Source organism: Salmo trutta, chromosome 8 (assembly GCF_901001165.1).
Source record: "Salmo trutta chromosome 8, fSalTru1.1, whole genome shotgun sequence".
NCBI classification, from domain to species: Eukaryota; Metazoa; Chordata; class Actinopteri; order Salmoniformes; family Salmonidae; genus Salmo; species Salmo trutta.
The window spans coordinates 1,741,501-1,753,859 of NC_042964.1; the positions used below are offsets into that span (position 1 = coordinate 1,741,501).

At 42.7% G+C, this 12,359-nt stretch overlaps 1 long non-coding RNA gene across 1 annotated transcript; it reads left to right on the forward strand.

Annotated features, from left to right (window-relative positions):
* The first annotated feature begins 11,108 nt into the window (after positions 1 to 11,108).
* Positions 11,109 to 12,084, forward strand: LOC115197895 (uncharacterized). The gene is made up of 2 exons (XR_003879096.1): positions 11,109 to 11,817; positions 11,897 to 12,084. It is a non-coding gene; the product is annotated as an uncharacterized LOC115197895 (long non-coding RNA).
* The last annotated feature ends 275 nt before the right edge of the window (positions 12,085 to 12,359 follow it).

The following is a 12,359-nucleotide window of genomic DNA, read 5'->3' on the forward strand; positions in this document are numbered from 1 at the left end:
ATGACACCACAACATGGTAGCAACACAACATGACAACACAGCATGGTAGCAACACAACATGACAATACAGCATGGTAGCAGCACATGACAACACAACATGACACCACAACATGGTAGCAACACAACATGACAACACAGCATGGTAGCAACACAACATGACAACACAGCATGGTAGCAGCACAACATGACAACACAGCATAGTAGCAACACAACATGACAACACAGCATGGTAGAAACACCACATGACAACAACATGGTAGCAACATAACATGACAACACAGCATGGTAGCAACATAACATGACAATAGCATGGTAGCAACACCACATGACAACAGCATGGTAGCAACACAACATGACAGCACAGCAAGGTAGAAACACAACATAGCAACACAACATGACAACACAGCATGGTAGAAACACAACATGACAACACAGCATGGTAGCAACACAACATGACAACACAGCATGGTAGCAGCACATGACAACACAGCATGGTAGCAACACAACATGACAACACAGCATGGTAGCAGCACATGACAACACAGCATGGTAGCAACACAACATGACAACACAGCATGGTAGCAACACAACATGACAACACAGCATGGTAGAAACACAACAAGACAGCACAGCATGGTAGCAACACAACATGACAACACAGCATGGTAGAAACACAACATGACAGCACAGCATGGTAGCAACACAACATGACAACACAGCATGGTAGCAACACAACATGACAACAACATGGCAGAAACACAACATGACAACACAGCATGGTAGAAACATTATTGTGTACAGACAACAGCACAAAGGCAAGAAGGTAGAGACAACAATACATGATGTGAAGCAGCCACAAATATTTATGTTAATAAATACAATTTATTTGTCTATTCAGTTGTGTTATTTGTAGTGCATGACGCTATAATATGATACTATAATTATACCCTTCACCATAGTAACGTTAAGGATTTTCAATCAGTCAATCGATATCAAGTCTGAAAAGCATAGATATTTCTGTTATCAGTCAATCATATTAGTGTGAAAATAGGACACATTATTGTATTAAGGCAATAAATGTACAACATGAATAAAAGACAAGACAAAGATATCAATGTTTATTATCTGTTTTGTTTAGTATCTATTTCACTTGCTTTGGCAATGTAAACATATGTTTCCCCATGCCAATAAAGCCCTTTGAATTGAATCGATATACCATTGAATCGCATATTAGAAGTGAGCAGTGTTGCCTCTAGTCCTACTACTGTAGCTCAGTTGGTAGAGCATGTTGTTTGCAACGCCAGGGTTGTGGGTTTGATTCCCACAGGGGGCCAGCACAGAATAATTTTTTTTAATGAAATGTATGAAATTGTATGAAATGTATGCATTCACTACTGTAAGTCGCTCTGGATAAGAGCGTCTGCTAAATGACTAAAATGTAATGTAAATGTATTTGCAGCTCCCGCGCCCCAATCTGAGATCAAACCGAGGATCCTCTTAAACACATCAACATAGTTAGCTGTCGCTCCACGAAAGCCATGGCCTTTGCAGAGCGAAGGAAACAACAAATTCAAGGTCTCAGACTGATGGATTGAAACTACTAGAGTGAGTGAGTGAGTGAGTGAGTGAGTGAGTGAGTGAGTGAGTGAGTGAGTGAGTGAGTGAGTGAGTGGTAACTTCTTCAGAATCTCCGGTTTCCATTGAAACGTGATCAATAATCTATATAAGTAAGTGATCTATAATAAATAATGAAGTGATCGACACTAACGGTGGCTGCTTTCAAGATGGCGCCCTATCCCTGAGTGTACTTCTACAGAGCACCGTGGGCCCTGATCAAAAGTAGAGCATTGTATCAAATCAAATGTATTTATAAAGCCCTTTTTACATCAGCAGATGTCATAAAGTGCTTATACAGAAACCAATCCTAAAACCACAAACATCAAGCAATGCAGATGTAGAAGAACGGTGGCTAGGAAAAACTCCCTAGAAAGGCCGTAACCTAGGAAGAAACCTAGAGAGGAACCAGGCTCTGAGGGGGAAAAACTCCCTAGAAAGGCAGGATTCTAGGAAGAAACCTGGAGAGGAAGCAGGCTCTGAGGGGGGAAAACTCCCTAGATAGGCAGAACCTAGGAAGAAACCTAGAGAGGAACCAGGCTCTAAGGGGGAAAAACTCCCTAGAAAGGCCGGAACCTAGGAAGAAACCTAGAGAGGAACCAGGCTCTGAGGGGGAAAAACTCCCTAGAAAGGCCAGAACCTAGGAAGAAACCTAGAAAGAAACCAGGCTCTGAGGGGGAAAAACTCCCTAGAAAGGCCAGAACCTAGGAAGAAACCTAGAGAGGAACCAGGCTCTGAGGGGGAAAAACTCCCTAGAAAGGCCAGAACCTAGGAAGAAATCTAGAAAGAAACCAGGCTCTGAGGGGGAAAAACTCCCTAGAAAGGCCGTAACCTAGGAAGAAATCTAGAAAGAAACCAGGCTCTGAGGGGGAAAAACTCCCTAGAAAGGCCAGAACCTAGGAAGAAACCTAGAGAGGAACCAGGCTCTAAGGGGGAAAAACTCCCTAGAAAGGCCAGAACCTAGGAAGAAACCCAGAGAGGAACCAGGCTCTGAGGGGGAAAAACTCCCTAGAAAGGCAGGATTCTAGGAAGAAACCTGGAGAGGAACCAGGCTCTGAGGGGGAAAAACTCCCTAGAAAGGCAGGATTCTAGGAAGAAACCTGGAGAGGAAGCAGGCTCTGAGGGGGAAAACTCCCTAGAAAGGCCAGAACCTAGGAAGAAACCTAGAGAGGAACCAGGCTCTGAGGGGGGGGGGAAACACCCTAGAAAGGCAGGAACCTAGGAAGAAACCTAGAAAGAAACCAGGCTCTGAGGGGGAAAAACTCCCTAGAAAGGCAGGAACCTAGGAAGAAACCTGGAGAGGAACCAGGCTCTGAGGGGGAAAAACTCCCTAGAAAGGCAGGATTCTAGGAAGAAACCTGGAGAGGAAGCAGGCTCTGAGGGGGAAAACTCCCTAGAAAGGCCAGAACCTAGGAAGAAACCTAGAGAGGAACCAGGCTCTGAGGGGGAAAACTCCCTAGAAAGGCCAGAACCTAGGAAGAAACCTAGAGAGGAACCAGGCTCTAAGGGGGAAAACTCCCTAGAAAGGCAGGAACCTAGGAAGAAACCTAGAGAGGAACCAGGCTCTGAGGGGGAAAAACTCCCTAGAAAGGCAGGAACCTAGGAAGAAACCTAGAGAGGAACCAGGCTCTGAGGGGGGGGAAAAACACCCTAGAAAGGCAGGAACCTAGGAAGAAACCTAGAGAGGAACTAGGCTCTAATGAGTGCTAAACACCTGATAGTCCTCATCAAGCCTTTGATTTGAATCAGGTGTGTAGTGTAGAGCTGAAACAAAAAAACGTGCACCACTTTGGGATCCCAGGACCAGGATTGACCTGTGTGTGTCTATGTTGGTCTTTCTGGCTGGCAGACCGTCTGGCTGTCTGTCTATTGATCATTGACGCAACTGAAATGTCACATTAGTCCCTGTTGGGTTAAATGCGGAACACGCAATTCAATTGAATGCATTCAGTTGTAGAACTGACTAGGTATCCACCTTTCCCTTTCCCTTGTAAAGGGCCCATAGGGGTTTAAAGCCGTCTCCACAAGGGGGAGATCCTCCTCATCTCTTCTATGTTTTATGTTTTATTTCACCTTTATTTAACCAGGTAGGCCAGTTGAGAACAAGTCCTTTATTTAACCAGGTGGCCAGTAGAGAACAAGTCCTTTATTTAACCAGGTAGGCCAGTTGAGAACAAGTTCTCATTTACAACTGCGACCCGGCCAAGATAAAGCAAAGCAGTGCGACAGAAACAACAACACAGAGTTACACATGGAATAAACAAACGTACAGCCAATAACACAATAGAAAAAAATAATAAAGTCTATATACAGTGTGTGCAAATGGCGTGAGGAGGTAAGGCAATAAATAGGCCATAGTAGCAAAGTAATTACAATTTAGTAGATTAACACGAGTGATAAATGAGCAGATGATGATGAGCAGATGATGGTGTGTAAGTAGTGATACTGGGGTGCAAAAGAGCAACAAAGTAAATAAAAACAATATGGGGATGAGGTAGGTAGATTGGGTGGGCTATTTACAGATGGACTATGTACAGTTGCAGCGATCGGTTAGCTGCTCAGATAGCTGATGTTTAAAGTTAGTGAGGGAAATATGAGTCTTCAGCTTCAGCGATTTTTGCAATTTGTTCCAGTCACTGGCAGCAGAGAACTGGAAGGAAAGGCGGCCAAAGGAGGTGTTGGCTTTGGGGATGACCAGTGAGATATACCTGCTGGAGCGCGTGCTACGGGTGGGTGTTGTTATCGTGACCAGTGAGCTGAGATAAGGCGGAGCTTTACCTAGCAGAGACAAATAGATGACCTGGAGCCAGTGGGTCTGGCGACGAATATGTAGCGAGGGCCAGCCAACGAGAGCATACAGGTCGCAGTGGTGGGTGGTATAAAGCGTGGTATAAAACGGATGGCACTGTGATAGACTACATCCAATTTGCTGAGTAGAGTATTGGAAGCTATTTTGTAGATGACATCGCCGAAGTCGACAATCGGTAGGATGGTCAGTTTTACGAGGGTAAGTTTGGCGGCATGAATGAAGGAGGCTTTGTTGCGAAATAGAAAGCCGATTCTAGATTTGATTTTGGAATGGAGATTTGATATGAGTCTGGAAGGAGAGTTTACCGTCTAGCCAGATACCTAGTTATTTGTAGTTGTCCACGTATTCTAGGTCATAACCGTCCAGAGTAGTGATGCTAGTCGGGCGGGCGGGTGTGGGCAGCGAGCGGTTGAAAAGCATGCATTTGGTTTTCCAAGCGTTTAAGAGCAGTTGGATGCCACGGAAGGAGAGTTGTATGGCATTGAAGCTCGTTTGGAGGTTAGTTAACACAGTGTTCAAAGAGGGGCCAGATGTATACAGAATGGTGTTGTCTGCGTAGAGGTGGATCAGGGAATCACCAGCAGCAAGAGCAACATCATTGATGTATACAGAGAAGAGAGTCGGCCCGAGAATTGAACCCTGTGGCACCCCCATAGAGACTGCCAGAGGTCCAGACAAGAGGCCCTCCGATTTGACACACTGAACTCGGTCTGAGAAGTAGTTGGTGAACCAGGCGAGGCAGTCATTTGAGAAACCAAGGCTGTTGAGTCTGCCGATAAGAATGCGGTGATTGACAGAGTCGAAAGCCTTGGCCAGGTCGATGAAGACGGCTGCACAGTACTGTCTTTTATCGATGACGGTTATGATATCGTTTAGTACCTTGAGCATGGCTGAGGTGTACCCATGACCAGCTCTGAAACCAGATTGCACAGCGGAGAAGGTACGGTGGGATTCAAAATGGTCAGTGATGTGTTTATTAACTTGGCTTTCGAAGACTTTAGAAAGGCAGGGTAGGATAGATATAGGTCTAGAACAGTTTGGGTCTAGAGTGTCACCCCCTTTGAAGAGGGGGATGACCGCGGCAGCTTTCCAATCTTTAGGGATCTCGGACGATACGAAAGAGAGGTTGAACAGACTGTTAATAGGGGTTGCAACAATGGCGGTGGATAATTTTAGAAAGAGAGGGTCCAGATTGTCTAGCCCAGCTGATTTGTAGGGGTCCAGGTTTTGCAGCTCTTTCAGAACATCTGCTATATGGATTTGGGTGAAGGAGAAGCTGGTAGGCTCGGGCAAGTAGCTGCGAGGGGTGCGGAGCTGTTGGCCGGGGTTGGGGTAGCCAGGAGGAAAGCATGGCCAGCCGTAGAGAAATGTTTATTGACATTTTCGATTATCATGGATTTATCGGTGGTGACCGTATTACCTAGCCTCAGTGCAGTGGGCATCTGGGAGGAGGTGCTTCTTGTTCTCCATGGACTTTACATTGTCCCAAAACTTTTGGAAAAATCTAGCCTTTGCTTTCCTGACTGACTGTGTGTATTGGTTCCTGACTTCCCTGAACAGTTGCATATCGCGGGGACTATTCGATGCTATTGCAGTCCGCCACAGGATGTTTTTGTGCTGGTCAAGCAGATTTCTGGGTGTGGTAGAATAGATTCAGGGCGTAATGTGCAGACAGGGGTATGGTGGGGTGCGGGTACAGCGGAGGTAAACCCAGGCAGCGAGTGATGATAAGAGAGGTTGTATTTCTGGACGTGCTGGTTATACTGGGTGAGGTCACCGCATGTGTGGGAGGTGGGACAAAGGAGGTATCTGAGGCATGTACAGTGGGACTAGAGGCTCCACAGTAATCTAAAACAATGATAACTATCCTAAACAACAGTATACAAGGCATATTGACATTTGATAGAGACACAAAGCGAGGCATAAAGCAATCACAGGTGTTGATTGGGAGAGCTAGCTAAGACAACAACGGGGTAAGACAACAACAGCTGATCAGCTAAGACAACAACAACAGGTAAAATGGCGATGAATGGGCAGAGAGGGTCGGTTAACTACACACAGGGCCTGAGTTCGGGGCTAGGGCCGACAGATAAACAAAGGTAAACAAAGTGGAGTACCGTGATAAATGAACAGTCCAGTAGGCATCAGCTATGTAGCCAAGTGATCATAGGGTCCAGTGTACAGCAATAGATGGAACAGGGAAGCCGCGGGGTAGTCGTTGCTACGCTAGCACACGTTAGACACTGCGTTTAAAGTTAGCAGGCCGGGGTAAGTTGGTTTAGTTTCAAACAGCGTCTACTGCTGGTCCAATAAAACCAAAGAATATTGATTTCTTTGTTTCTCTGAAAAAGATATAGAAAAGGGAAAATACTCTGGAGTCTGATAGACGGACGGACAGATGGACGGACAGACAGACAGATGAACAGACAGACAGACAGACAGACGGACGGACGGACAATTGTACAGATGGATGGACAGATAGACGGATGGATGGACAGACAGGCAGGCAGGCAGGCAGGCAGGCAGGCAGGCAGGCAGGCAGGCAGGCAGGCAGGCAGGCAGACAGACAGACAGACAGACAGACAGACAGACAGACAGACAGACAGACAGACAGACAGACAGACAGACAGACAGACAGGTGATTTACTTGAAGACCAATATGTGGGTTAGTTGGAACTCTTGGATAAAGGAAACCAGACTGGCTGCACAGAACACAATGTTTCTGTGAATGATTGATCATGTTTCTGTGAATGATTGATCATGTTTCTGTGAATGATTGATCAAGTTTCTGTGAATGATTGATCAAGTTTCTGTGGTAATATCTGCTTACTCAACCATTTCTTTGAAGCCAATTTACTGACAAAATGATAACTATGACCAAATCAAACTGCAGTCTTTCAGCACAGTTTTATACAGAAAGAGTATGAACCAACTCTACCCAGTCCTCGGGTTACATTCATTAGCGCACACTGTAGAAAATCATAACAAAACGCTTCCCAACTGAAAACATTTTCCAACAAAAACAAAAGAGTTTCTTATTAGACAAATGTAGGTTATGTAGGTCTCTCCCTGTTTGGCCTTGTTTGGTCCCGTTTGGTCCTGTTTGGTCCAGTTTGCTTCCGTTTGGTCTCGTTTGGTCCCGTTTGGTCCCGTTTGGTCCCGTTTGGTCCCGTTTGCTTCCGTTTGGTCTCGTTTGGTCCCGTTTGCTTCCGTTTGGTCCCGTTTGGTCCCGTTTGCTTTCATTTGGTCCCGTTTGGTCCCGTTTGGTCCCTTTTGGTCCCGTTTGGTCCCGTTTGGTCCCGTTTGCTTCCTTTTGGCAGTGGTGGGAAAAGTACTTCATTGTCATACTGTAGTAAAAGTAAAGATACCTTAACAGAAAATAACTTGAGTAAAAGTGAAAAGTTACCCGGTAAAATACTACTTGAGTAAAAGTCTAAAAGTATCTGGTTTTAAATGTACTTAAGTACAGTGGTAGAAAAAGTACTCAATCGTCATACTTGAGTAAAAGTACAAAGTAAAAGTAAATGCTATACATCAAATTCCTGATATTTAAATATGAAAAATATTTGCATATTTTTTTTTAAAATTACGGACAGACGGGCACACTCCAACACTCAGACATCATTTACAAACACAGTATTTGTGTTTCGTGAGTCCGCCAGATCAGAGGCAGTCGGGATGACAAAGCGTTATATTGATACGTGCCATAATTCTGTCCTCCTTGAGCGTTCAACATGTAACGAGTACTTTTAGGTGTCAGGGAAAATGTATGGAGTAAAAAGTACATTATTTTCTTTACGAATGTAGTGAAGTAAAAGTAAAAGTTGTCCAAAAATATTAATAGTAAAGTACAGATACCCCCAAAAACACTACTTAAGTAGTACTTAAGTAGTACTTAAAAAGTATTTTACTTAAGTACTATAAACCACTGCCGTTTGGTTCCGTTTGGTCCCGTTTGGTCCCGTTTGGTCCAGTTTGGTCCAGTTTGGTCCGGTTTACTTCCGTTTGGTTCCCAGTGATATACATAACAGGCTCAGGCTGAATGTCCTCCGTCGATCACGCTGTCCAAAGTGTGTGTTTGATTTTCAATATCCAGCGTTGACATTGAGTGGGTGGAGGTATGATGGCCCCATCCAGGTAAACACAGTGATCAAACAAACATGTTCTGTCAACTGGGTGAATACTCAGCTATCAGGAAATGATGACGATTGCCTTAAATCAATTGGAAAGGGTAGAGAAGCGCATGTACAGTACCAGTCAACAGTTTGGACACACCTACTCATTCAAGGGTTTTTTCTTAATTTTTACTATTTTCTACAATGTTGAATAATAGTGAAGACATCAAAACTATTTAATTAGGCAAGTCAGTTAAGAAGAAATTCTTATTTACAATGACAGCCTAGGAACAGTGGGTTAACTGCCTTGTTCAGGGGCAGAATGACAGATTTTTAACCTTGTCAGCTTCGGGGATTCGATCAAGCAACCTTGCGGTTACTGGCCCTACACTCTAACCACTAGGCTACCTGCCTAAGACATCAATACTATGAAATAACACATGTGGAATCATGTAGGAACCAAAAAAGTGTTAAACAAATCAAAATATATTTTATATTTGAGATTCTTCAAAGTAGCCACCCTTTGCCTTGATGACAGCTTTGCACACTTGGCATTCTCTCAATCAGCTTCATGAGGTAGTCACCTGGAATGCATTTAAATTAACCTCTACGGGCCACGGTGGCAGTATTGAGAATTTTGAAAAAATATGTGCCCATTTTTAACTGCCTCCTACACCAACTCAGAAGCTAGGATATGCATATTATTAACACATTCGGATAGAAAACACTCTGGATTTTCTAAAACAGTTTGAATGGTGTCTGTAAGTATAACAAAACTCATATTGCAGGCAAAAACCTGAGAAAAATTGATTTAAAAAAATGAGAATTTTGTGGCTGTACTATTTAGTGTCATTGTTTATTAGATACCATAGTGAGAAAGGATTCAGTTCGCAACTCCTACGGATTCCACTAGATGTCAGCGATCTTTATAAAGTTGTTTGAAGCTTCTATGATTAACAGGGAGCAAATTAGAATGCATTGAAGTTGACGTCCGTGGGATGTCGTCACTTCCATTATGGCCTGCACCTGCGCAATCATGAGACACGAGACATTTAAAAAAAACGTTTTTCTAGACACAGGTGAGGTCGGGTTGAAACATTACTGATGTTTCACGTTAAAAATGGCTCTAAAGATTGATGCTAAACAACGTTTGACATGTTTGAACAAACATAAATAGATTATTTTTGTAACTTTTTTAACTTTTCGCCGTGACTTCACACACCCCCCCCCGCGCTACTTTTTAGTAGCCACCGAAGCGCTAACAACATGGAACAACTTGGAGTTATTTGGACATCAATTATGAACTTTGTCAAAAGAAACCACATTTGTTGTGGACCTGGAATTCCTGGAACTGCCAATGGATGAAGATAATCAAAGGTAATGGATTATTGACAATAGTATTATTGATATTACATGGTTACAAGATGATGCTAAGCTAATTAGGCTAGCTTATTGTTCTTAGCACAGCACCCGGTTTATTGCAACTTGTGATTTCCCAGTAAAGTTATTTTGAAATCTGGCAAGACAGTATCATATACGAAATGTTAAACTATAATTATTTGAATGACAATATTATAATTTACCAATGTTTTCGAATAGTAATTTTGAAAATTGTAACGTTGTTCACCGGAAGCATTTCAGAGAAGAAAAAAATCAGAATTTCACCGCTACTGTAAAATGCGGTTTTTGGATATAAATATGAACTTGATGGAACAAAAAATGCATGTATTGTATAACATAATGTCCTAGGAGTGTCATCTGATGGAGATTGTCAAAGGTTGGTGCATAATTTTAGCTGGTTTCTGCTTTTGGTGACGCCTGACCTTGAATTGAAAATGGATGTTTGTACTTTTGTGGCTATGTACTGTCCTAACATAATCTAACTTTATGCTTTTGCCTTAAAGCCTCTTTGAAAATCGAACAATGTGGTTAGATTAAGGAGATGTTTATCTTTTAAATGGTGTAAAATAGTTGATTGTTTGAGAAATTGAAATTATTAGATTTTTGATGTTTTGAATTTCCAGCCTTGCTAGCAATCCCGTCTCAGGGTTCATTGCTAACCCGTGGCCTCAACAGGTTTTAACAGGTGTGCGTTGTTAAAAGTTCATTTGTGGAATTTCTTTCCTTCTTAATAATTTGTTTTTCAACAGGACACTGACCCAACACACCTCCAAGCTGTGTAAGGGCTATTTGACCAAGAAGGAGGGTGATGGAGTGCTGTATCAGATGAACTGGCCTCCACAATCACCTGACCTCAACCCAATTGAGATGGTTTGGGATGAGTTGGAACGCAGAGTGAAGGAAAAGCAGCCAACAACTGCTCAGCATATGTGGGAACTACTTGAAGACTGTTGGAAAAGCATTCCAGGTGAAGCTAGTTGAGAGAATGCCAAGAGTGTGCAAAGCTGTCATCAAGGCAAAGGGTGGTTTCTTTGAAGAATCTCAAATATAAAATATATTTTGAATTGTTTAACACTTTATTGCTTACTACATGTGTTATTTCAAAGTATTGATGTCTTCACTATTATTTTACAATGTAGAAAATAGTAAAAATAAAGAAAAGCCCTTAAATGAGTAGGTGTGTCCAAACTTTTGACTGGTACTGTATGTTTAAATTTAATGCAATACGTATGTATGCATGCTGACTATGAGACATATAAACACATTTTTTGTAACCTACTGTACTTCATGATCATGCTAAAGTTCTGCTCCAGATTAGAGCCCATAGGGTGACATTCTAAAGTTCTGCTCCAGATTAGAGCCCATAGGGTGACATTCTAATGTTCTGCTCCAGATTAGAGCCCATAGGGTGACATTCTAAAATTCTGCTCCAGATTAGAGCCCATAGGGTGACATTCTAATGTTCTGCTCCAGATTAGAGCCCATAGGGTGACATTCTAAAATTCTGCTCCAGATTAGAGCCCATAGGGTGACATTCTAAAGTTCAGCTCCAGATTAGAGCCCATAGGGTGACATTCTAAAGTTCTGCTCCAGATTAGAGCCCATAGGGTGACATTCTAAAGTTCTGCTCCAGATTAGAGCCCATAGGGTGACATTCTAAAGTTCTGCTCCAGATTAGAGCCCATAGGGTAAAATTCTAAAGTTATGTTCCAGATTAGAGCCCATAGGGTGACATGACATTCAGACCACATTCATAGGTTTAAGGTCAGGTTTACATTCAACGTCCATAGTGGTAAAGTTTAGAATTGAGGGAGGGTACACTCCTAAACCAGTGGTTAGAGGGAACTTGATCGAGAGAGAGAGAGAGAGAGAGAGAGAGTGTGTGTGTGTGTGTGTGTGTGTGTGTGTGTGTGTGTGTGTGTGTGTGTGTGTGTGTGTGTGTGTGTGTGTGTGTGAGAGAGAGAGAGAGAGAGGGAGGTGCTTCAAACGTGGGACAGGTTTAAATACGTTTGTGTCCTCCACTGAAATCTGTTGATTTTCAAAGGCAGAAACTTTATTGAGACACCATCTAACGCGAACATGAATTGGCTACTGCTACTCTGCCTGTGTGTCTATGCTGTCCGTTGTCAAGACGACTACGACGAATATGACACGGTAATGTATATAGATGGACTAGGAGGCTTTAAGCACAAGCTGAACTATATAGTAACAAAAATTACGAGTTCAGTATTTTTGAACTTGAATATGTTAACATATATTTGTTTAATATTACTGACATTTTTTGTTGTCTTATTCTTTTTGCTTAAATCTCTCTCTGTCTCTCTCTCTCTCTCTATCTCTCTCTCTCTCTCTCTCTCTCTCTCTCTCTATATATATATATATATATATATATCTATATGTACACTACCATTCAAAAATGT